At 46.6% G+C, this 27,429-nt stretch overlaps 1 protein-coding gene and 1 pseudogene across 8 annotated transcripts in view; both read right to left on the reverse strand.

Moving 5' to 3' along the window:
* The window catches only part of Unc-115a (actin binding LIM protein Uncoordinated 115a), a 558,372-nt gene that overhangs the window by 192,662 nt on the left and 338,281 nt on the right, over positions 1-27,429 (reverse strand). The gene's annotated exons all lie outside the window — the stretch shown is intronic.
* Positions 7,439-26,752, reverse strand: LOC140215263 (uncharacterized; annotated as a pseudogene).

Here is a 27,429-nt window from a genome sequence, read left to right on the forward strand (position 1 = left end):
ACTAGAAAGGGGTTCGCCCCAAGACAACCCTTTCCCCCCCACTTCGGACTGCCACTAGCCCTCGCCTTGCTCTCGCATTCAAGCTTTCCTTTTCATCCCTGACACTCTTTCGAAGCCCACCTCCTGAAACTTTCTGCTCTGTGGGAAAGGAAAACGGGGGGGGGGGGGGGGGTCCTCAGAAAATTTAGAGGGGGGTTCGACCCTCCCCTTGCTTCGCCAATGGCACCTCCACTTTAGAGGGCAACATTTTGAGCAAAAATTCAAAACGTCCCGCTGGAAAGTGAATTAAGTTCCATTGCCGCTAGATGACACTAGCTGCTTTTTTGTCGACACCGCTCAGGCCAGCGCCACCGCGCCATTATTTCTTTGTGTGGCGTGTTGTCTCGGCTGTGTTGGCAGTGTTTTCCCAGTCGGATTGGTGGAATTTTACCTCTAGAGAAGGGAGCCCCATTTGGGTCGGTGCTGGTCAGACATTCGAGGTCGTTTGCTGCAGTGTTACGCCATTTGCACCTCTTTTACCCTCTGCTACAGTCGCAGAAACAGTACAGGGCCGTCATCGGCCTGATTCATGCGAGGGCTGCATCCAGCCAAGATTATAGAAAAAGTGCAGCCCTTACACGACTATATATATGGTATTGTAGAAAGTAGGCTGTGAGAAATTGAACGTTTATTTAGACCTGTAAACAGAGCGTCAAGCGTACTAAAATAGAAATCTGAACTTGCTTTTGCAGCAGTTTTAGGTTTACAACCGCAATGGGCATCATGTCCAGCTGTTGCGTAAACACTGGCAGCAATCCTTTAGCGTGCATGAAATCAATGAGCGACTCAAGTGTCAACAGCGCGCTTTGTGTGAACGTCAAGGTGAAAGACTTGCCATTGTCGATCTCGTCACTGCTGCTGCTGTTGTCTACTCCATCGCTGAATGTAAATGTTTGTCACGACAACGATCACTTTGTAGGAGATTTTGCAGAACAAGGGAGCAGTAACTGCACTCAAAAATTCCTCCATCGAAGCACCACCTGTTTCATAGTAGCCTGCAACCAGAGCTCAGTAATGTAAGCGGCTTCCACCATGTTGGTTTTACTATCATGGGGGTTTTTGCCATGGTGCACAAAGCCCTACTTTTCCGTTTATCAGCATGGCCACCAATTCCAGCTATCGTGATTGCAGCGCTCCCGGTTTTCAGAATTGTTGATATCATTGACTGCGTGAGCTCATACGTTGAGTCTTGCAAAATTTGCAGCTTTGTCTCAAGAGACACAGCTTTGCGCTTTGTTGGCGCCATCTCTATAAACTGGACTATAAGCTGCCTCGGGGCTACTCCCATGGCAAATTTCCATGCTTGCTGACAGAGCCTGTAGAAAGGCGAGGGCATGAATGCACTGCTTTGCTTTTTTTTTTTTCTCTTTTTCTCTGCACGCATATGGAGCATGACTGTGGATGTGTTATTGTATGTCTAGCCTTGACCTTCTATTAAGGTATGACTTATGTGACAACAATCAGAGGTGTCTCCGTGTGCCATGCAGTGTGCTGCATCACCATGCATACAATCATGGGGGTTTCCCCCTCCAATGCAGGTAACCAGCGAAGCACACAGGGAACAAGTTTTGGTAGGTTTCGTACTTTGGGTAGCAGCATTATTTTTAAAGCGCTGTTTACCTGGTACCCGGGCATCAAGCTTCATGAAATAAGAAGCTGTAAAATAACTAGACAAGGAGGGCTGTTAACATGGAATACTCAGAGTAGTATGGTATGCACCACGCGCTAGTGGCTGTGAATATGCTTCAATCGATTAGACGGATGTGAGGCACTGAAAGAATATACACTCGTAAGTCTTGAGCGGTGCCTGGGCAAGGGCACCTCGCCGACTCGGGAGAGCTGAAAAACGAATAACTAACCACGCGCTAGTGGCTGTGAATATGCTTCAATCGATTAGACGGATGTGAGGCACTGAAAGAATATACACTCGTAAGTCTTGAGCGGTGCCTGGGCAAGGGCACCTCGCCGACTCGGGAGAGCTGAAAAACGAATAACTACTCTCTGAAACTGCAACTTTATTCTCTGGAGCAATAATAGCTCTGGATTACCAGCTGACCACTTTCTTGAGGTGAATTCCATTGGGAGAACAGGAGCACTCCAAAGCACGCTGAAAGTGCTCTTTCCAGGCATGGCGTGTTTCAGTGGTCAAACAGGAGTGGGAGCGCCATCATCCAGTGGTAGAACAAGAGCAGTTTCACTGTGCTGAAAGCAGCCAGGAGCAGTTTGCGGTGCTCTCGCCTGAAAAGCGGAGTACGGAGAAAGTCACGTGATTCAAGGCGCCATATCCTCCTCATTTCTATTTAGTTTGCTTCAGCCGGCGAGCGCGGTGGCAATGGCAATGGCGACAGCCAAGCGCAGCCGCTGTTTTGGCCCCAGTTACTTTGACGCTGTTGATATGAACGAGCTCCTCAACGAACGATTCAGACACAGATACTGGTATTTCTAGTCTACCTTGCTTCTTGTCGGATGCGTGGGGCACAGCAGCAGCAAAGCGTCTTCGCCTTGCTGAAGTGCTTGCAACACTCGATGGTGACAGCAGCTGTTGTATTTCGGCGGTAGCCGCAGATAAACCACGAATACAGTCACGGCCGCAACGGAACTAGCACTCTATTCAGAGGCGTATATATACAGGTGACAACCCTGGCGCCACTGGCGGCGTGTAAGGGCAAACAGAAACTGAAACTGAGATACTACATATTCCCCTCCTTACAAGAACAAGGTAACTAATAATAGATTAGTGTTGTTATACATATATACAGTATTTGCAATTAATTACAATTATCTTCACAATAAATGTCATGTGCTCATCATTATTAATACTGTATGGAATAATTATACAGCATGGCCTTGGACAAGCAGCGCCAAAAGACAAAACAAAACGACAAATTGCTCGCAGAGACACAGGCATGTGCACATAGTTCGTGCAGCACTCAAGTTCTGACACTGCACCCGTCTGCACCTAGCACACAAGCTACATGTGGTCCCGGTATCGATCTGGAGGCCTTCTGTTCCTCGGTGGTTGGACCCGACGTTGAAGCACACGGTCATCCGGCACAGGTGACACTGGAGCTCGTAGCGTGGGCGTAGTTGGTGAGGCTTCGGGACGAGCTGTTGAGGCGTAATCGTTGGATTGCTGAGATGCCGACGACGTAGTCACGGGTTTAGAAACAGCATTATGCTGCTGATTCCATGTGGCTGACGCTGCTGGTACCCTGGATAGCTTCGATGCGTTCCAGGTTCGTCCATCATCAAGCCGAAACGTTGATGGACCTTGTTGACTGATTACCTTTCTCGGGTGGCTAAACGCGAGGTCTCCCTTAACCGATATTCCAGGTTTTCTTATTCTAACGTAATCACCAACAGACACTGTTGTCTGTTGGTGATTCTAAACCCGTGACTACGTCGTCGGCATCTCAGCAATCCAACGATTACGCCTCAACAGCTCGTCCCGAAGCCTCACCAACTACGCCCACGCTACGAGCTCCAGTGTCACCTGTGCCGGATGACCGTGTGCTTCAACGTCGGGTCCAACCACCGAGGAACAGAAGGCCTCCAGATCGATACCGGGACCACATGTAGCTTGTGTGCTAGGTGCAGACGGGTGCAGTGTCAGAACTTGAGTGCTGCACGAACTATGTGCACATGCCTGTGTCTCTGCGAGCAATTTATCGTTTTGTTTTGTCTTTTGGCGCTGCTTGTCCTAGGCCATGCTGTATAATTATTCCATACAGTATTAATAATGATGAGCACATGACATTTATTGTGAAGATAATTGTAATTAATTGCAAATACTGTATATATGTATAACAACACTAATCTATTATTAGTTACCTTGTTCTTGTAGGGAGGGGAATATGTAGTATCTCAGTTACAGTTTCTGTTTGCCCTTACACGCCGCCAGTGGCGCCAGGGTTGTCACCTGTATATACACGCCTCTGAATAAAGAGTGCTAGTTCCGTTGCGGCCGTGACTGTATTCGTGGTTCATCTGCGGCTACCGCCGAAATACAACAATGGCGACGAGGATGGGATCTTTTCGAGGGGCGTAACCGCGCCTGCAACTTTACTACGCCATGAGCTGTATCGGGCTCGCTCCGCCGCCCCCATTCTTGCCTGTACCCGGCCGCACTCCTGTTCCCTGGCCGCAATGGTACCGGATGTTCGAGAACTTTCTGCTGGCATCAGGAGCATCCGACTTCAAGCCCGAGCGTCGCAAGGCCCTGCTGATACACAGCCTCGGCGTTGAGGGTCAACGTATCTTCTCCAGCCTACTGCTTACGTCGGATGCCGCCCAGAGCGGTGAGTCAGCTGCCGGCGGTAAACGTAGTAAGGAGAGCGGGGACACCGCTCAGCCTTCCGTTTATGACGAAGCTATCGAAACCTTAAAGCAACATTTCACAAGCACAAGCAATGTCGTCGCCATTGTTGTATTTCGGCGGTAGCCGCAGATGAACCACGAATACAGTCACGGCCGCAACGGAACTAGCACTCTTTATTCACAGGCGTATATATACAGGTGACAACCCTGGCGCCACCGTGCGGCGTGTAAGGGCAAACAGAAACTGAAACTGAGATACTACAGCAGCGAAAGCTGCTGAAGCTCAACTTCAGATTCAAGTTAAGTTCAACGAACGACAGTGATAGAAATGATGACGACTATGAAATGTATGCAGCGATGTCTCAACAGCTATTTTCGTTGCCGAAGAAAAGACAGAAAGGGGACTCGCACATTGCAAAGACTGTCTCTTCCTACTCCGACGAGGAGGTGCACTGTTCAGCTGCCAAGGATAGTGAGATCGTTAAAAGTGCCCATTTCTTCTTTCTAGCTCAAAATAAATTTCCGCATCACATGGCCAGTGGTGGACCTCTTGGCAGCTGAATTGCCCTGAATGCAGGATGCATTGAACTTCAGAATCCACGATTTTAGGTAATCTTCGCAGGCGGAAACGTTGCGGGATGCATCGGCGTAGAACAAATGGATGCTGTACACCGACGCGAACCGATGAACGCCCGACGATCACAACACGGTTACAAGTGTTTGCCGCTGTCCCACAGAAAATGTTGGGACATCGAGTGCTTGTGTCACATGGTACATTTGTCCTCCCACATCCCCACATCCCCCTCCAACCTGCTCTTCGGATGTACGCTGCATTCCAGTGGTGGGTCAAGTGTTCCGGCTCTCACTCAGCGCCGCTCAGCGCCGCGCTCACTCCTGTTCTCTCAATGGAATTCGTCATAGGAGTTGCCTAGTAGACCATCCCCTGGGAACACTGGAGTGTTTCCAGGGGATGATTGAGGGGAGGGGTCAAGCCCCCTTCCTCAGCCTTTTCTTAAGGGAACAAAGTTTCAAGAGGCGGGCTCAGAAACAGCGACATGAATGAAAGGGAAAGGTTGAATGTGAAAGGCCGTCTAGGGCTAATTGCGGACCATAGAGAGGGGTGGTTGTCATGGGGGCAATCCGCTCTTCAATGCACATGCACAAAACACCTTCGCTGTCACGCCATGAACAAATAGGCAAAAGTAAACCATGCGTCTGCTCCACAGATTGTGCAAAAAGCGACTACATTTGTTGAAAGAAAGAGAATTACGCTGGCAGACACCTGAGCATTGGCCAGAAAAGGGAATAGTGCAATGAAGAGGCAAAGAATTGGAGAAAGCACAGAGTGGGACAAAAACATACAGAGGGCCTATTTACATTAATTACAGTGTTTACAAAATATTACTGCAATTTACTTAGACATTCAGGGGATATGCATACATACTTCCATGCAAGGGACACACTGGCTAGCGGGCATGAATAGGGTGAGCAGACAATTAAGAGCCCATATAAATCAGGAGGCACAAGCAGATGGGCTAATGTATCTAGTAAGATTCCAGAAATTTTTGGGGGCCTGAGCTTTGCTCATGGCCGGTGTTGAGGTATTTTTAAAGTGCAACGTGAACACACAAGTTCATCCACATCACTGCTCCCCCAAGGGGGAGCAGTATGCAGGTATGCCTATGACAGGCTGCCTTGCTTGTCAGTGGGCAAGGAAGCACCTGTGGAATGCAGTTGCAGCTAAACCAGTGTCTTTTTCATGCAGGTCTTTGCCTCGGGCATCGAGCCTGTTTTTTTGCAACCCATTAACAGTGAATGTGCTGCATCTTGGAATAAACGACATGTGCCAGTGACGCTCTTTCATGCAAACACCGGGATTTGCAACAACACTGATGGCTCTTGCTTTGAACTTTTTCAGCATTCGTGCTGGCTATCCCAAGTAACATCAACATCATCAAATCCTTCGGAAACCACCCCTCAAGATGTCTTCGCCAGTGGGCAAGGCAGCACCCATGGGATGCAGTAACGGCTAAACCTGTTCAGTCTTTTTCGTGCAGGTTAGTAGATATCACAATTCCTGTGAATTTAAAAGAGATTCCCTTTGTTTGGTTGCGCTGCCTTGCCCAGGCGTCTTGCTTGAATATTGTACAGAATGCTTTGACTCATCTTGTCTACTTGCGGTGTTGTTAAGCAGAGACATTGAGCTTAATCAGGGCCCAGGGATAGAGTAACTCAAACAAATTCCTGAAAATCAAAAGGCTTCTTCATGTGAACTTAAGTTTATCAAAGTTAAACTAGAGTTGCAGATTTCCACAACAAATGAGAGACTGGCTTCATTGAAGGTAAACTATAAGTGCTCTCGCGAATAGCTGGAAGGATAGATGGAAGCCTGCAAGCAATTGCTTAAAGATTCTTTCACTAAGGACAAAAGCGGACTACAATGAAAATTATTCTTGACGAAACAATCTGCTCGTTTATGGTATTCAGGAGTCTGAAGCAGAGACGGTAAAGTCTAAAAGGGGGAGGTTACCTTTGCACACCAACTTTTTTTGTTTATTGAGATATCTTAATCAAATTTTCAGGATAGACTCACAGCAAAAGCATCAGTAGAACTACAAAATTTAATGCAGTTGTGTTCACTGGTTCTTAAGTTACAGCAATATGTCAGAATGGTGCACATGGTTTTCTCATTCCAGGCCTGGAGAATTTCGAAAAGGTGCTGCAACTGTGAAATTCACTATGACGATTCCCAGATGGATACCTAAGGGCAAAACGGAGCCCTTTTTGTAAATTTTCTTGGTGAAAAATTTTGACAGACCACCGAATTTTATTTTAGCAAACCACCAAATTAAGATTTTATTAATCAAATTTCGATTAAATATCACAAATCACTGACAATACATATATATATATATATATATATATAAAGGGCTTGTCTTACCCGCAGAAATTTATTCAGATACACAATAAAAAAAATAAGACTTCTGGAAATCTGATGAGCAGTTAGAGAGATACGGCTGGAACAAACAGCCTCACCAGCCAAAAAAGTCTATTTGAGAAATAGCTTTGAAAGTTTTGAGCACATATATTGGTCTAAAATGACCCTGCAGCATAATTGGAGATGTCCTTAGGCACCGCCTTCTTTTGCCGCCTTTCCACCTTCTCTTGCGATTGCTTTTTGGACTTTTTCAAGCGTAGAGAATCTTTCTCAGCTGCCCGTTGAATGGCCAGGTGGCCAGGTGTTAGCCCCACTGATGAACATAGCTCTTGGGTGGCCCTGTTGCAGCCAGCATTATATCTTAAAACTGCCTCATGCAGTGCTGTCTCCACAGCAATCAGTGACGCATTCTGCTCTTTGGGCATCAGGGACCACAGCACGGAGTGAAATGATTCCGATGCATTCTGCGTCTTTGCCCCCAGGTAGCATTGCAGATGAGAAGCCTGTGAGAGGCGCTCATAAACAGGTAGCAGTGCTTCTGCAACATAGCCTGGAAGATTGTACCAATGCTTCGGAGGTGGCACACCATCACTCTTGCTGGTGTTATAACGACACCACGAGTCTGCACCCTCAGGGCACAAGACGTGGTGAGGATCCTCGTCCGTCGATGTCACGTGGTGGTACGATGCCATCACTGCATGCTTCATTGCAGCCACATCGTTGGAATTGTTCCGGAGGGCCCAGCCATAATAGTCGATCAACTTGTCGATGAGGGCCTTTGTCAGCCTGCCCTTCCCTCCTAAAGCCTTGTCCCTTTTCTGCACAAGGTTGCGTAGTGCTGTCCCCATCCTCTTCTGGACATGGTTCAGGCATTCCTCTTTTGAAAAGGGGACCATTCCATAAACATTTTCTTGCAGAAGGGCAGAGAACGTGGCACTATCTCTGTCAGACATGAGTGTTGTGTAACGGAGGTTGTGCTTTGGCACCGAACATGAGAAAAGGATAACAGCTGCCTTAACCTCCATCCTCCCAGATTTAGAATGTTTTTCTGGCACACATGATCCTCCTGCCAGCTTGCGTAGCCTGGGTCTCCAGGCTTTGGCACTACTTGGCAACGAAAGCACTGGTTTGATAAAACAATGGCGTCCAAGATGAGGCCCGTATGATATTCATCCATTATTGCACCAACTCCAATATGGGACGTGTGGCCACACTTGTGCCATGTTCCATAAAAGTTTACTGTGATATCCATGCTGAAATATGGATCCATTTCCTTGTAGGTGGTCTTCACAGCAGAAGCAGATTCTGATTAGAAGTTGTCTATGCACCGTGTCTGCAGTTCCCTGAATTTCTTCAAGTGCTTCTGAAAAGTCTTATGATGCAGGGCACGATGGGACACGTTCATTGCTGCCCAAAAGTCATTGAGGGCTGTTTGTCCCTTCCCTATCTGTTTTGTTGCCACAATGGCTCATATATTCACATCAAAGGCCATTGAGTCATCCTGACGAGCAGAACTCCACGAGCTTGCAACTACTCCACAATATAAACATAGCAGCTCAAGCTTTGTTGCAAGTCCAACTTGGGTGCCTCCTTGAACCTTCATCCTAGTCGCAAAGCACCATTGGCATGGGGTCCCGGATAGCAGGTTGCCTAAGGCATCCATTTGCACAAGGAGAAATTTTTCACCTTCACTTGTAGCAGCTGCAGCTTCAGGATCGCGCTCCATTGCTTGAAATTTTCCCTCCATCGCTGAAATAGCGCCAAGTTCTTGTTGCACAGCAGCACGTTTTTTATCCGCCGCCTCTTTCTTCTCACACAACAGGAAACGTGTTTTCAAGTGCACAGTGGACGACGTGATCGCACTGTTCGAAGCAGATTAAAGAGAGGATGTGGAAGCCACTGCCGATGAACACAAGACACCAGGCGCACTTGTCACAACAAATTCTTGCGCCGGTGGAGCAGGAGTCACGTTGCTAGAAACATTGAGGCAACCACGCTCTTGCATAGATGAAGCAGAAGCTGCCCCACAGGAACCATCGGTGCGATCAATGTCGGCGCGCGGGCGAGCGGTGAGTTTCGCCATGTGGGCGAGCTTTATAGGGCGCATCGTGGCCCACCGCAGAACAATCGGCAGGCTAAACGCAACAACGGTCTCGTAAAGACGGTTGAAAATCGTCGCGTAAGGACGGTAGAAACTTGGAGAATATGCAAACGGCTGTAAAGATAGACTATGGCAAGCGGAACACACAAAGGATGCCGGCGATGGAGGAGCCGAAGCAGATGACAGCCGGACGCATTATGCAGGAGACCACTAAGTCATCGCACGCAGCAGCCAATGGGAGTCGAGGGGCTCCCCCGCGTCCTTGAGGAATGCGCGCTTCGCCCAATCACAGCTTTGCATCTCAGCCACGGGAAACTTGAAAGCTCTTGCGAGCCCTCCAATCAAGAGCGATTTACGCCTCTCCTGCGCTGCTGCCGCGGGTGGTGGGGGGAAAAAAAAGCACAAGAATGCATGAACAAAACAACACCAAAATGGCGGCGCTCGTGGGGGAAGGGTGGAGAAATGGCGTTCGCACCAAGTAGGGGTATTTTGAGTGCTCGCTCACTGCTCGTGGGCTGCCGCGGCTCGTTATAAACTTTATTTGAAATAGTTTCGCGATGAATTACACGTTGATATTTACAGAAATGGTCGTTTATAAGACATTCTGCCCGAATATGTGGTTTCCCAAAAATAGACTTTTTCGCGATTTTTCGGTTTTCAAAGGCCGGTCCCCCCTTAAGGGGTATGTTCGAACGGAAATTTTTGAACACAAACGACATAAAAGTTGAGAGCCTAGAGAGACTACAATGCTTGGGAAAAAAAGCGGAAGCTAAAGAGCACCTCGTGATTAGGAAGTTTTTTTTATTTCACTGAAAAGGCGAGAGTTCTCATGAATGTTTTGAATTTGAAGGGAACTCAAATGTCCATTTCGGAGGACTTCTCGCTAAGGCTAAGAAAAATTAGAAAGCTGCTCTGGGCTACTGCTAAAGATAAGGAGCCCGAGGATATAGGGTACCTTAAGTATGACAAATTAGTCACCAAAGAAGAGGGTTCGCGTGGGACGAAAAGAAAACTCAAAGGTATAAAGTACCTGATGCCGTTTCACTTGGTTTTGAGCACAACTCTGAAAGTAATGTAGCAAAAGCTTCTCGACAAGGAAAAAAATGCAGGTTGTCTATGAAGGGAAAGCACTTGTGCTTCTGGTACTTGACAAGCCACTGGTTCAGAATCCCCGAGGTCTTCTTTCTACGCTTACGGCACTCAGAATCAAGCTATGCATAAGCTAAAAGTAACGCAAGACGTTCTCTTGACGGCAAGATGACACCTCCGCCAGATACGTGCCAGTTACGTGTGCTAGCCTTGAACGCTAGAAGCATTGTAAACAAAATGATAGCCTTGAAGTCCTGCTCTTTCTTACAATCCCCACCTACTGGTGATTACCGAGACATGGTTACACAGTTGTATTTTTGAGGAAGAAATAGTGCCACCAGACTATGTCGCATACAGACGAGATCGAGGCTCACGTGGTGGAGGTGTTGCGATTGCAAAGAGAGTAGTCAACAAAACACTGCTTGAACAAATTGATCAGCATGAAAGCTTTTTTGCTCGTAATTGCAAGTTGTTTCACATTTTTATCTTTCACTCCACGCCCGCCCGTCTGCTGTATCTTGAAAGCCATCTGTGACGGGGACAGAGTCTGCCACGTGCTATGTTTCACGGGTTAGTTCGTGTTGATGCGAGACACAGAGCGAAGGTCAATTAGCTCCCTACTGCTGCTGCACTTCCTCACTCCAGCGTATTGACAGCGAGTTCTCGCGGTCATCAAGCGAGATGTGTTCATGTTTGCTTGTGTTCGCGTGACACCATGTTTGTTAATTTAGTTAGTATGCCTATGTTTACAACTCTATATAGCCGATCAAAATACTATCTTTACTTCGTATAGCTAGCAGCTGTCCTCCTATTTGCTATCACAATGAATGCTTCACCTTTCAGGCGAAACTGACTTTTTTTGATGGAGTGCATAGTGTTGAAACTAGAATCTTGGACCATCATCTGTTGTTCTTCAGTTTTGCTTTGCCAGTTGTTTCCGGGATGTGACCAAATAAAATGATCAAAGACTATGTACATGCTGCCGATAACGCAATTATCAACTCTTAACATTTAAAAATCCCTTGCAGCAATAACCTTGACACTTTATGGCAGCCCTTTAAGAACAGGTGTACGGTAGCATGATTAAAAGACAGGACAAAAGAAGACACCGAGGGACGCACACAGCACTTACAAACTGTAGCACTCTGTGTGTCCCTGTGTGTCTTCTTGTGTCCTGTCTTTTAATCATGCTACTGTACACCTATTCAAGATGCATCACCAACAAGCCCCACATTGTAACCTTCGAGCACTTTAAGGATACAGTGCAATACAATATTCAACGTATTGTTTCCTTTAGAAAGATTCGTATTAATCGTCATAATCCTTGGATAAGTTGCGAAATTATTGAAATGAAACGCAAGATGCAGAAAGAAAAAAAGAGGAACTAACCTCAAAGTTTAAATTAGCAAAGTCGCATTATTTTAACATGATGCTCCCCGACTTTATCAGAAGGGATCCCCAAAAATTTTGGAATTTTCTAGGTCGCAAGACTGATCACTTGACCAAAGTTCGAATGCATAATAATGTTGTAACCGACTCCACAATCATAGCGCAAAATTTTAACTTGTATTCTCAAAGCATGTTCCTTATGGAGCATGCAGCCACAGCTAGAATTCCAATTGAAGATCCTGGTGATGTACCGTATTTACTTACATAATAATCGCACTCACGTAATGATCGTACCCCTGAATTTTGTCGTCAAAATTCGATTTCTTTTATCTTTGCCGCGTAATGATGGCACCCCGAACTTGGCGCAGCGATATGTCATATGCCAAGTCTATCTAATGATGATCGCGCTTACCATCTGTCGAATGCTGTCGAATGCTACGCAAACGACTATTCAAGATATACCAAGCGGTCTGCACGCACCGAACATTGTTAGCAGATGCCCCATTTCATTTCTTTCATCACTTTCCACACTTCCATGAAAAAAAAAAAAAGGAAAGCTACAACCAAAGTTGCCTTGGCTTTATTATTTGTAGGCTTTATAATGGTTGTGGTAAACAACAACAGAAAAGGTGCTTTTCGATTCTTCTCGTCTGCACTCGCGGGCACGCAACAAATCGCGAGCGGCAACGATAGTCGCCACGTTTAGACTGATACGTCAGAAGTGTACCCTATTCATACGCCGACGCTTGTAACACAGCTAAGATATTCACCCACCCTTAGCGGAAATGTGCCGTATTAGGATAGTAGTGAAGACAAATGCCGCAGTTTCCGCAGCATGCCCGCCTTGTGTTTTTGTCACTGGCAGCTAAGCGCGCCCATCTGTTTTCGTCCCCTCAAAGTGGACATGACTATGTTATTGCCGCTAACTTGCCAATATTAACAATATTATTTATTACTGATACGGAAAAAACTGTTTCAATGCATGTAATGTACTCGTGAGAAGGAAAATCACGTTTAGAGCGTTCGGCTTACTCTGCCAGCCGCCATTTTTGTTTTACCACCATTTACCAGCTTGAGATGGCGCAAAGGTAAGCGATTAGGTTCATTTACAACAAATACAGAAGGTCAGATTCACCAATGACACTAACGAAAACCAATCACATTTCATTACTTCAAGTACACCGGAAAATGACCCGTTTGTTGTTCATGCATAACCTTTTAACACAAACTAAACATACTGCATCAGCTATCATCTGGATGAACAAGCCACACAGGAAGTCATCTGCTTGAATCAATTTTTAGAGTTGTTTCCCTTGGACCGTTTCTGACTGGAACTGTCTTTCCAGTCCGCTAGTTTTGTTAAAGCTCTAGAACAGTATTTGTTTGAGTGAACGAATAGTGCGCGCATGTGTGTTTGTGTGTATGTGTGTGCTTGTTCTTTTATTCATGGAAATCTCGAAGTGCCATTTATTGTGCCGAATTGCACTTTCCTGCTTTGTGTAGCCCCTCCACATGGTGTTGGCCTGCCATATTTTGTAATAAATAAATAAATAAATAAATAAATAAATAAATAAAAAACAATAAATAGATACAATACCAATCACAGGAGCGGAGAGAGAAAAATTTTACTGAGGGGAAAATTGACAAGCATGCAAAAAGCTGTGTGAAACAACCCCACAGTTTTCGTTCTTCAAAGAATGATGACTGTCGTTCTCTGGAGAACGACGAGACCTTGCATTGTGCCTGTCACCAGTGCACCAGTGATGAGATTCTTTGTGGATTACAGATGCACAGCCTAAATTTGCTGCTTGCAAGTATACTTGAGGCATGAACAGAGAGGAGATGAAAAAAATTTTTTCAGCTGTAGAATCCCCCTCCCCTGAATCCGATGCTTAGGACCACTATATTTAGGAACACATTCCTTGGGCAAAATAGGCACAAGGAGTGTGCCGCTTTCAGAGAGAAATGTAGGAGAAAGGTGTTGCCCAGCACTTGTGGCAGGCAAAACATTGCAGCACCACAAAAGACGCACCTCTACCACATTCCAGATCATGTTAACCATAACTGTTGAGGGGGGATCAGTGCTAAAAATTACACACAGAGAGAAATGGGACGATGGGTGCATAAAACTTGGGCCATCGATGCTCTCCAGCAGGCCTTCGTGTTGTCGAAGAGCTTCTCGTTTTTGGTACTTGACCGAATCGTTGACCACGCTGTGTTGAAGAAAAGCATTTTGAAAATATTGCAACTTGCTTTTCTAGATAATGCATAATAAACATTCCTCCACCCCCTTTTTTTCTTCTTCCCGTCTCTCTGACTTTCATTATGTAAATAAACTTGGGAGCTTGCTGTTGGGCTAGTGCGTACATGTTAAGAATGAAAACAGTGCAAAAAACGAGATAAGAAATGAAGACATAAAGAACACTGATTTGCGCACAGCAAAATATATCAAGGACGGGGGTATAGCACCTGGAAAGCTAAGAAACAGCCAAAACAGACAGGTGACAGGGCAGGTAGGTGAATGGCCACAATGTCCACACAGTCGCACCGCCTTGAAAAGGTAAACAGAAACATAGGAATGCTAGGGGCCATTCAACAACCCGGTGAATGTTGAGTGTAAAGAGCTTTAAGAGGGGAGTGGGGTGATGGGTACGAGAAAGGGGTGGGAGCGGCATAAAAGGCATCAAGAATGAAGGTGGCAATATATTATGGACCTAGGCAGAGTGTCTTGTCACTGCCCGATCGCTCAACACCAGACAGCCAGCGCCTAGCTGAGGTTCACCTACCTCATCGTAGCACGTGCTGCTTGCTGCCGAGAGCCCATCCTAACTAAACGTCTTGACAATTTTCAGAACAGCCGGGTGTTAGGAGAGACGACACTCAAATCTCTCGGAGCCTCTAGCCCTTATTTTACTGCGACTTACGAATGCCGTAATTTTTACAAAGGCTTCTAAACAGGAAGCAGCCCTGCTTCGGGCTGTCTGCCTCGTCAATTCCCGAGTGTGATCAAATAACAATATGCAACGCCTGATGACTACAATACCACGATTGCAAGTTAGTTCCAAACGTCTCTTCAAACAAGTCAGACAGCAGGCCACCGAAAGTGAGTGAAACTTACATCAGATGATACTATCGAAGTCTAGAGCAAAAATTCGATCGTGTATTTTTAAATGTAGATTAATATAGCATGCCCACAAAGACAAAAGCGCAACTTAGTGATAGGCGGCTTGCAAAATAGTGCCCACTCTCTCCCGTTCATAGCCATGGCCGAACCACTCACGAGAAGATTTGGCTGAAAAACAATGCCCATTTCCACTGTTGCCTGGGCTGCAACAAGTCACTTTTTGCTCTTTGCCTTTCTTTCCAGTGCTTTTCTTTCCCCTTACTTTTTCTGCGTCAAGTAAGAATTAAAGGAAATGCTAGTTCTTTTTTCATTCACGAAAAACGGATAAACGGATTTTTATTGACCATTTCCAAAAATCTAAGTTTGCTGCCGTGCCCGGCTGTTTCTTTCATACATAATGCCAATCCCAACAGGTATTTTAGCTTTTCTCTGCAGACTATCCATTTACGTGTGGTCTCTCAAGGGGAAGACCACAACCTCAACAGCTTTAGAATTTCTGGGATAATTTGTTGTCCTTATGGTTCCCGACCCTCCAAATAGCCGCTGAGAGAAAATATATTGTTGCGATTTAAGTGTTTTTGCCATCACCGTAACCTAGAAAATCGAGTAGCGCGGTTAGGAGTGGTAAAGGCAAAGCTGTTCAATGGTAAGAATACATACTTCTGCTAGTCTGTGCATGAGAATACTGTGGTTGGAAAATACAATCTCTCACTAATGTGCAGAATATATCTCAAAGGGTTTGCAGCTTTGTGCACAGCTTTTTGAGAAGGCTGTCTGCCACCGAAATAAGGAGGTGCTGAGGATACTCGGCACTCATCAGTCTTTTGGCTTGACGATTGAATGCATCTGAGATACAGTGCGGGCAAGATTTGCCGAGAGCATTCTTTATGCACAACGTGGCAATAGCTCGCTAAACAAGCTTAGTGTGGGCGGACTTGAAATCATCAAGCCGAAAGACTACTGAATGTTGGGTATCCTCAGCACCTCCTCATTTCGGTCGCAAAGGGCCTTCTAAAAAAGATGCGCACAAAGCCAGAAATGTGCGAAGCTTGCGCACAGCGTATGCAGAAGGTAGCTGTGATACCTAACATCCAAACGCTACCGCACAATCTGAAAATGTGGCCGAGCATTACGACGTGCAAGTCGTGTTGTCTGCCCCCCACAAGCTTTCAAAGCTTACACATTTCGATGCGGGTGAAATGTGAAAACACCCGTGTACTTAGATTTAGTTGCACGTTAAAGAGCCCCAGGTGGTCCAAATTTCCGGAGCCCCCCACTACGGCGTGCCTCGTAATCAGATCGTGGCTTCGGCAAGTAAAACCTGATAATTTTAAAAAAGCTTTCAAAGCTTTGCAGGAACCGTGGTTCACACTTCTTGCAGTATAGGCATTGTTTCTGCCGCTCGGTCACACGCAGTGCAAGTTGCGCAATGTTGCGAAAGATGCGCACCTCCTTCTTTCAGCGATCGCACGTGTTCAGCTGCAAGAAGCTGCAAGAAGTGTGAACCACGGTCCCGAGAGATATACCGTAAAAACCGGAATATAGGTCGAACTTTTTTTCAAAAAACTATTGCGAAAAGTCGGCCCTCGTCTTATATATCGGACATTGGCAGAAAAACTATGGAAGTCTTGCAACAATGGGCGGAAGAAGTAAAGAAGCGCCATCAGCAGCAGTGCGTCGTGGCGACATTGTGGTACAGTGCTCTAGAATATGGGTAGTGGGTTCAGGAGCCGGCGCACTCCATGCGATGCGGTGAGGCGGCGAGTGTCGACAGGTCCCGGGTGTAAGCGGTGGCGCTGTTGTAGCGTGGGCTGTACTAAAGCACAGTTCGCAATGGGGGATCAGAAAATTTGGACGTGGTAGTTCATAGTGTTCCCCTTTTTTTTTTCTTTTTTCATTGGTTAACCTAGGTAGGATATTAGGCAGCATAGTAGCAAGAGTTTGGTGGCGCAACCCACCGCCCCGTTCCAAAGGGGACGCTCATAACATCCATCCATCCTGTAGGCTCGGCGCGCTCGCGCGGCTAGCAGTCCCACGAAGCTGCCTGCAGCTCTTTGTTGCTTTTTGTGCGGTGCATTTTTCCTCTTTGTGAGTTCGCGGCGTTAAGACTACGGTCATGCCGAATCGTCGGCGTCAACGGCATCGTTTTGCTCCCGGTTGCAAAACGGTATACCAGTGGACGAAAGGCGATTAGCCGTTGCTCTTCGCTGTGCCAAAGGATGAGAACCGACGCAAGCAGTGGAAATGCAACCGTCATCAAAAAGATAAGGCTTTGAACGAAACCTGCTCTGTGTGTGAGCTACATTTCGAGCCATCATGCATTGTGAGGGACTTTATACATATCATTGACAGCAAAGAAGTCTGCATCCCGTGTGGAAAGCCGGAACATTTACCCGATGTGGTGCCAACTTTGCTGCCGAACGCGCCGAGCTATCTGTAAAAGAAAACAACGCTACAGAGACCACCTAGAAAGCGGAAAAGCACAAGTACATATCCTAATGAAGTGAAAAGACCACAAAGTAATGATTCCGACGTTAACAAAGAATCGAGGTGTCCGGACGCTGACACTAAGAGTAGCGTGTTGGCGAACGACCAAGACCTTTGTGAAGTTGACGAAGCATCTGTGCCGGACGATTTTTCTAGGCTGGATGTTCCTTTAGAATACTGGAGCTGCCATCGCATACCTGATTACAGTGGGACTGTGTACTGCAAGCTAAGAATGGGCGAAAATCAATGTGTGGAATCAGAGAGGGTGGTGATGCTTTCACGCGATGATGGGCCTGGCGCCGCATATAGTGCGTACCTTTGCGGCCACTTAGTAGAAACAGGACGCATTGCCAGCCGTGAGGAAGGAAACAGACTGCTTCGAAGTGTCGACCTATACTGCCTATGTAAAGGAGCACTGTCCGTTAGCAGCATGCCGAAAAACAGCATTTTATAAAAGTTATTTTGTCTTGTCTTGCATTCATCAGCGTTTATACATCGTCGGCAATTGACCCTTCGTTTTGAAGAAAAAAAATGCATGCATCAGAACAACAATTAAAACAGGGGCATGCATACCATACTTAAAATTATCGCATTCTACTACCCATATTCTAGAGCACTGTAATTGTGGCACCGCCAATTTGCGTTTACATTGTCACAAAGTTATATTGGTTAAAGGCTGCCTTTTTCACATTTTGTTTCAAAATGAGCGGAAGCCGATGACAAGTCACCGTCGCCTTCAAGAAAAAGGCGATTGAGTGCACGGAAGGCCACGGCAACCTCGCGGCACAGCGCGAATTTGGAGTATCCGAAAAGATCATTCGGTACTGGAGGGACAGAAGCAGCAAACCAACAGAAAACGTCATTTCGTGGACTGACCGCAGCGGACCGCAAACCTGTAAGACAAGGTTGCGGAGTTCGTCCGGGAGCTGCGTGCAAGATCGCTGCCTGTAGCAGCCGAATGCATCCGTTTGAAATCGGTAGAGATCGCACGCGCCTCTGGACTGGGCAGCGAGAAGCACTCGTCATACGACTCTAGTTCGGACCACTCTAATCAAACGCGTTGCTCTGATTCGGAGTAGCGCTTGCGCACATCGTGCCCTTCTGCGTACTGTACGCCCGGCCAATTTTTAACAGTATCGCGCGACTAATGACCCGCGTGTTTGTCAGCACCTTATCATCACGGCACGGAGCGGCGAAATAGCGAAAGTAAGTGCACGTGTGAACATGCGCGTATCTCGTTTGTTTCACTGCTCAGCACCGTTAATAAAGTGCTGACAAGCACGCGGGTCGATGGTCGCGCGATACTGTTAAAAATTGGCCGGGTGCACATGCGAGCAGCATTTAAATAAATACTGTCACTATTGTGCATGAGTCGCATTTCTTTCAAGGTAAGGGTGTCTTTCAGTACTTTTGCCATTGAAAAAGATTTTTTTCATTTTTAGAATTCGTTAGTTGGGGGGATCCACCTATATTCCAGTCCGACCTATAGTCCGGTTTTTACGGTAGATTCTTGGCAGATGCCGAGAAACAAAGGCACGTGAGGTTTTGAAAGCATACCATATAAATAAGAGAGGAAAAAACTGGGTTAGTGATACTTCCGTGACCCTCTTCAAAAGCGAAATGTCCTATCTTCAACGGCATGGTAGATGATGCATTATGGTCCTTGTGCGCATGTATGCGATTTTCCTTATATTTGCAGATTTTTCGGTGAATAAGGATAGATGAAGTTGGTGATTGTCCTGTGTCAGTCTCCCTCTCGTGATCGCCTTAGTTGACGCTGTTCCTTCCTAATTTGAGTAAACCATATCTGCTGCTAAACATTGGTCACAGCCAAATAGCGTTGCTGTGGAGAATACGCAGTGAAACGGGTGCCTGAGGAGCACTGGATATATTGCAGTTCGCTGGGATTGGTTCAAATGAGGTACACAAGGTATGATCTACATACGGTAAACTAGAACAGCCTGCAAGCGCACTCTCTCAGGGACTGACGCGCCTGTCACGGTGCACAAGTGAGAAGCCAGACGCAGCCACCAGATACTATGACCACGAAGTGATGCGCACGTGTGGGGTGCGAGATCAAAAAAAGAATGGTAGACAGCAAGTGTGAGAAGGAGAGCAGATGGGGCCAGCGCGAAAACAATCATCGTCTGAAGAAGATATGCGTAATCTTCCTTGAATTTAGCCAAGGTTTTTTTTTAATCATTAGTTTTGTCCGCGTGTGATTTATCCACTGTTATTCGAGCCCTAAGGTTTAAAGTTGTAGCATCATCGTTCAATTCAAGAACTACTACAAGGTCACTTGTGCACAAAGGCAAAATCGTAACAGCCGTCATCGCCTTGCATCGTTCCCACGTGCTTCACCCTTTTCTTTTTGCAAGCAGAATCAAAATGCTGCTTTCGTCTTTTCTTTTTCATGGCTTTGCACGGTTTATCGCTTTGGCAATGCTCGGCCAGCAGCATGCATTTGCACCGTCATGCAATAAGAGCCGCATGCCCAGATATCTACACCAGGCATAACGCCCTGTTGTGGGCCTGTCTCGCAGCAGCCGACCTTGTTCATCCATCGCACGCTTGAGAGCAGCACAAGCACTGAGCGCAAGCGCTCCGTCCTGTGGTATTTTTTTCTTATTTCGTGGGGTTTCTTTGGAACGTAGAAAAAAGGACCACGTGAGGTATATCGTATTCGAAATAATTTATTGAGAGGTTTCTCAAGGAGGTGCTCTACAACTTTGCGCATCACACTTGGGGTCTGCAGCGAATACTTAAAAAGTGGATTAATTAAACATAACTAATCCGTTAGTTAAGGGGAAAATAAGAAATTGCACTAGTAACACTAGGCCAGTGCGAACATTAGGCATTCGGTTCAACTCGTGTCCGGCGTGCCTTTCATTTTTAAAACTTTGGCTCAAGTTATGTGGGACAACTTGTAAATAAATATATATGCACACACACACACACACACACACACACACACATAGAGACAGAGAGTTAAACCTCGAAATAATGAACTTCAATACAGTAGCTGACCAATTTTCCGGACCTGGAGAGGACCAAAAAAGTCCAAATAAAAGAACAGTCCGAAAAATCCGTGAGCCGATAAACCGAACTTTATTCCAGCTAAACTGGACTGAAAAAGTCGTGGATGATCCCCTTTTTTAAATTCCTGCTTTTTGGTACAACGTCTGCTACTGTAAGCGTCATGTTCTCGTCCTACACACTAGACTACAATATTAAAGCATTGACAACATCTTGCGTTGATGATTGTGGGCGGATAGAGGTGTCACCTGCGTCCCGAATCGCTTTGAGGCGGTGCAGTCACCTTGCACACGATCTTGTCATCCGTAAAGTGCCGCGCGCAACTATGTTGTTGTCGATCGCAGCAAACTCGTGAAAAGTAACAGCAGCGGAAAGGTCCATCCCACCGCTGCACAAGTCGGCCAATCAGCTGCTTGCCGGTGTCTATGTCTTCAGCGGTGCCATTTTCCTCTTCAGTCACAGGCTCTTCAGAGTTGCAAAATCCAGCATGCCTAAAGCAATTTGCAATCGTCGAAGGCTTAACAGGTTTCCAGGCATCCGCTAGCATGCCAAGTGTCAAGAACTGGTTAACAGAGTATGTCTTCCCATTGTCAAAGCACATGAGTATGCGGCCAAGTTAACGGAGCCGGTAGTGCACTTTGAGGTCTTTAATAACCCCTTGGTCCATTGGCTGGAGCACACTTGTTGCATTCGGCGGCAAGAATTCAAGACTAATAGCTTGCAGGTTATTTAGGGCGCCGTGCGCCCCGCAGTTGTCTATGGCTATTACCACTTGCCTCTTCTGGCGCTCAAACATCCGGTCCAGATGGCGGACGTAATCTTCGAACAAGCTTTGTGTAATCCAGGCCTTTGTATTGCTGCTGTACCACACAGAGAGGTTCTCCCCACCCTTAAAGCAACGCGGGGTTTTCGCCTTCTCTATCACTGAAAGGGGCAGCTTCTCTGTGCCAATTGCGTTTGCCCCGACCATGACTGTTACCCTCTCCTTACTATGCTACCAACCAGCACAGGCCTCATTAGTAAAGGAAAGTGAACGGTCCGGCAGCATTTTGAAGAATAGGCCTGTCTCGTCACAACTGAAAATGTCTGCAGGAGCGTACACTTGTAGCAGAGCCTTCAACTTACTCGCCCAGTAATCCATGATAGTAGATTGATCCACGGCACTGCTTTCCCCGCAAACTTTCTTGAAAGACACTTCGTGCCTTTTCTTAAACCTATGGATCCACCCATCGGTGAACTTGAAGTCCTGAATGCCCATTTTTAAAGCTAGCATCTCGGCTTTCTGCATGAGCATGTTGCCCGAATAGGGGAGGTTCTTTGCTAGCACTCCTTCCAACCACAGCTGCAGGGCCTCTTCAAGCTTCGGACGTTGTCCTTTCCAGTCATATTTTGTAGTTTTGTAGTGCGACTGGTGAACTGCATACAAGATCTTTTCTTTGTTTTTCACGTAATCATACAAGGTCTGTTTGGAGATATTAAACTCCTTCGCGACGTTGACTTGGGTCTGTCATTGCTCGATAAGCCTGATGATGGTGGCCTTCTTCTCTAGCGTCACGATCAAATATTTTTCACACTTCTTCGACACATTCGGTGGAGGCGGGTGAAGAGCAGGGGCCATGGCGTCGAAAACACGTCCCCTGAATGGACGGCTGCAACACACTGAAATGGCGATGATATGCTGTACGGCGGCTAGTGATGGCAGGCGATGATTTCAATTGCAGTGTACTGGATAAAAGCCGGTAGATCACTGCTGGACGAAAACGTGCGCGACACCACCTACGACACCAAGGCAAAACTGATGATGATAGTGGTTACCGTGAGCATCACCTGGAGTTCATAGGTGGTGTCCAAAACTAGCCGCGCATGACCGGTTTCCAGCTCTCAAACTCGCTTTCGCCGCAGGCTACAGGCAAAAGCATGGCTTTTAAAATCAGCGTTTCTTACAACAGGCGCAACTGTTGCCGCGTGAATTTGGATGCCTCCTTTACTTGTTAATCAAATTACTATACCGATCCAAGTCACTTCACGTCCAATCCAAAGCTAGTCAGGCTCAAGATTACCCGCCGTGGTTGCTCAGTGGCTATGGTGTTAGGCTGCTGAGCACGAGGTCGCGGGATCGAATCCCGGCCACGGCGGCCGCATTTCGATGGGGGCGAAATGCGAAAACACCCGTGTGCTTAGATTTAGGTGCACGTTAAAGAACCCCAGGTGGTCGAAATTTCCGGAGTCCTCCACTACGGCGTGCCTCATAATCAGAAAGTGGTTTTGGCACGTAAAACCCCATAATTTAAAAAAAAAATTTTTTAGGCTCAAGATTCAAAATGGCATCCTCCCTGACTCGTAGAGCTAGTCCGTCGCGGCAAATTTTATCCAGAAAATCTAACTTCTGGCTTTATGCTGTCCGAAAAATTGGTTGCGAAAATGCATTAGCTCTATGAGAACTCTGATGGTGCATTTATGAAGTCCGGAATATCCATCAAGTACGAATTTTTTTAGTCCGAAAAATCGGTCGGCTACTGTATAACGGAATTCTCGATATAGCAAGGTACTTTTCATTACCTCTTGTCTATAAAGCACCATGTATTTAGAATCTCAATATAATGAAGTGTGTTTGTATGTGATTTCAATGTAACAAAATTTCCCTTCTGCCACAAAAGAATGCTGAGACAGTTTTAGTTGGGTGCCAACAACTCACAGCGTACTAGGTCGTGCATACGTAGTAAAGCGCGTGAGCACAAAATGAAAATAGTTGGCTGGACGCAATAGTTGAGAAGGGCTGATTTGCACGTGAAGGAGCCGGTAGTATGCTACTCAGCGCCATCATATGCGAGCTTCTGAAATTGTGTAGCCAGTATCAGCCGCCATGAAGTTAAACTACAAGCTAGAGTCATATCTTTGGCCACAGCAACATTGAAAAATGCGCCCTTCTGGACATGTGAGAATATGCGAGAACATCCCGCAAAGGCCACACAACCCGGAGAAGACGCTACGCAGCTTTTAAAAAGTTGCGATCACACACAAGGGACCATGCGTGCTCCTGTGTACTGCACTTGCGCCTCTGCAGGCTTCCTGCGTACACAGAGCTGTTGCAGACATTCAACTAAAACTGTCTAATAAACTGAAACATCCGCGAACGCAGATGGTCAACTGAATTAATTACAGGCGGCTGCTTGCAAAATCGCCTCTCAAATCGTGCACGACAAGAGCGACCGCTGAAGTGGAGCCGCATCATGTTCCGTATTAAGTCCAAGTGCTATAAGATCCTATCGCGCCCCGCACACTTTGCCCAAGGGCAGTTGGCACAAGTCGAACTTTTTGGCACGCGTCTCGGCTGCAATTGGCTGTAAGTACGGCTTAGTGCATACGCAGCCGCGCACACTGCTTCAGAGGCAATCTGCCTCGTGTGCCAAGAGTGGGCATGCTGAGACAGCTGGCATCATATAATCTGTCTTCACGCACATTTAGTATTGATGGTTGCATAATCTCGAGTTTCGGTAACTCGCTGGAGCAAGAGGCAAATGAAGCATTCGCTTCCCACTGTCGGCGCTTTTCATTATAGCGCCATCCCAGTGTGGGTGACGCTATCGGCCACAACGGCGGAGTGCACGCAATAGCATGGCTGGCTTCGCCTGATTCGCACCGCCAATGGGAAAATATCGACGTGGCATGAAACTGTATCATTCGTCGCAGACTCCAAATTTCATCAAGATGAGTTTTCTTCCGATTCAAATTCGCTCTTTTCGACTGCCCGATAATTAAAAAAATTCTGCGGCCCCTTTCCGTGTAGGAAAAATCGATCAGTGACTGTACTTATTTGCATAAAAGGTCGAATTTCAACACAACGAAATTTTGATATAACGAAGCAAATTGCCAATTTTACCCACTGTAATGCCACTGTGGCGCTGTGGGTAAATAAATAAATAAATAAATAAATAGAAGTTTAACAGTACATATATGAACGAGAAGAAAGGGAACCGAGGGGCTTGATGTTTATTAATCATATAGTAAGAAGCCAACAAACAGACACCAAGAACAGCATAGGGGAAATTACTTGTAAAAAAAATATAAATTAATGGAAATGAAAGTGGACGAAAAAACACCCGACCACAGGTGGGATACGAACCCATGGTTTCGCATTACATGCGCCATGGTCTTAACAACTGCGCTACCGCAGTGCCGTTTCCCCATCCACTTTCCGGCATTTATATTTTACTACTAGAACTAACCCTAGGGGTGCTAGCTAGCCCCACCACTCGCAAACCTAGGCGGTGGGTGCGAAACATCCTTTCTGCCGCAGGTGTCACGAGTACATGATCCATTTTGGTGACGGCAACTGGTCAATAAACCCACACATGCTACCTGTAGTCATCAATGTGGCCTGATTTGAGACCCTCGTAATGTAATGAACGAGAAAAAAGGAAACTGAGGGGCCCGATTTTTATTACTCGTGAGAAGCCAACAAACAAAGACACCAAGGACAACATAGGGAAAATTGCTTGTACTTACTAATTTAAAAAAACTATACATTTTCCCGATTTCCATCCGTCTCCGCACACATGATCACTTTCCTTTTAATTGTGGCATAATGTGTCTTCGCAGTCGGCACTACATGCTGACAGAGCAAACGCAGAAAACGGGAAGACGGACGGTGTACTAACTTAAAGGGCCCCTCACCAGGCCCCACAGCAAATTTTGGTTATATGCTGAAAATTGTTGCGTGTGCTCTAGGGAGCGTTCTGTCGACAAATTTTTTTCAAATCAGCTCATTAATAGCCGAGATAGAAATATTTTAGTGCCGCGAACCCATGATTTCAGGAGGTGAGCTCCACTGCATAGCGAGACACTCTCTCCCCTCACCCAGTCAATTGTGGAACAATTGTTGAGCTTTGGCCTCAGTGATAATAAATTCTCAATTTTTCTTCTCTCCATTGGTGACGCCATCCGTGAACTTGACCACTCCGACTGCTTGAATAGTCGGGAACGCCAGTAACAGTACCTGCTGCGAACGTACCACGTACAGCTTCTGCACTGATGACTTGTTTTTCCACCGCAGGTAGCTGTAAAGGTCCCAAGGACTACGAGTGGTTGACCCGCTGCACCCATAAGCTCACCCTCTTGAGCTTCGAGACGAGACAGTATTCCGGTGAACATGGTAGGCGCTACAGAGACCTCAGCACCACTGTCCACGTTGAAGTTCAGTAGCGTGCCATTCACCTGCACTTAGACGTACTTCGTGTTGGAGCACTCTACTGTCACAGTGTGCATTTCTATAGAGCTCACGGAAGGCTTAGGTCGTTGCTTCTCCGAAGACCGCTTCTTTTTGAGACAGACACTTTCGAAGTTCTTGGAGCATAAATTGCAAACAGAGCGGCAAGCAGGGCATTCATTGCACAGGTGTAACGCACGGCCGCAACAGGGGCACATATGAGCATGCTTTGGAGCTGGTTCTGTCTTGCTTTTGCGAAAACGAGTCATGTCAACAGCAAGAGACAACAAATCCACACAGTCACGGGCTTTGCGCTCGTTTTCATCGTCTTCATGCTGTCTGCCATGTGTGAGAGCTTCTTGGAGCATCATTTCCGGGTTGTGACACAGCTGGTCGGAGAGCTTCCTGTTTCGCAGCGATTATTTCTACTCATCTTAGCAGTATTCTCAGGCACAGCTTTCTTATTGTGATGCCTCCCTTACTCAATGCTCCTCATGGAGCCTGTAAGGTATCTTGAAATAAATAAATAAATAAATAAAAAGTTGACCATAGACCGGTCTCGTGTGAGCCTCGCCTCAACATCCGGTAACAGATAGTTGCAACGCTTTACAAAATTTTGAGAGCGGTAAAAAAAGCGTTGTTTCTCCTGGCTGCTGAGTACGGCAATGAAAGCTAGTCGACTCATAATTCTTTGAGCAGATGCACGAAGTGAGCCGAGAAAGCCTTCTTAACAGTGGTGACGTTCTTCACGTCGGCTTCCCCGAGCGTCATTGATGCGAGAATCTCGCGCGCTTTTGGTCCATTGCAGTAGAGCATTAAGCGTACCTGCACTTCAGGAAGAGCAGCATAGAGTCCTGTAGCGAACGTGTAGTCCTCGAATTGAAGCCATCCAGGCCAGAAGCCTCGGTTTTTGAAGTCGAACTGCGGCGGTGCATGGAGCCGAGCTGCTAAGCCTTGAAGTATCGGCGGGGCTGTCGTTGCAACAGCGGCTGATGCCAAAAGACTCACCCTTGCATCGTCGTTCATGACTGGGCGAATGAGCACTGGGGCGGCAGTAGCAGAGAATGGAGGTCCGCTCTGCTACTAATGCTAATGGGGGTCAACAAGGATTCACAAAAACTTGCACATTTCTACCACTTCTGACACCATGCAGTGGACTCCGATCACAACATAGTTACCGTGGCGGGAAAAGAGTCCTGAGCCTTTATTAAAAAATTGTGGGGTTTTACGTGCCAAAACCACTTTCTGATTATGAGGCACGCCGTAGTGGAGGACTCCGGAAATTTCGACCACCTGGGGTTCTTTAACGTGCACCTAAATCTAAGCACACGGGTGTTTTCGCATTTCGCCCCCATCGAAATGCCGCCGCCATGGCCATGATTCGATCCCGCAACCTCGTGCTCAGCAGCCCAACACCATAGCCACTGAGCAACCACGGCGGGTCCTGAGCCTTTATTGCCAGGCGTATTTATACAGGAGGCATCTCTTACAGGAGATATGACCAAACAGGTATAGAGAGCACAGTATGTAGCACGCCTTACACTACACCATCCACAGTAAATGTAACTTATTAGTTCACATGGAGTTGCTCATACAGCCAGACTTTTCTAGCTTAACATGAACACTCGCAATAAAATGTTTAGACATGGCATTCAGCAGTGGGCACTATTCATACGTGCAGCGCACTTGTGTTGATTAAATCA

The sequence above is a fragment of the Dermacentor andersoni genome, chromosome 1 (genome assembly GCF_023375885.2).
Source record: "Dermacentor andersoni chromosome 1, qqDerAnde1_hic_scaffold, whole genome shotgun sequence".
NCBI classification, from domain to species: domain Eukaryota; kingdom Metazoa; phylum Arthropoda; class Arachnida; order Ixodida; family Ixodidae; genus Dermacentor; species Dermacentor andersoni.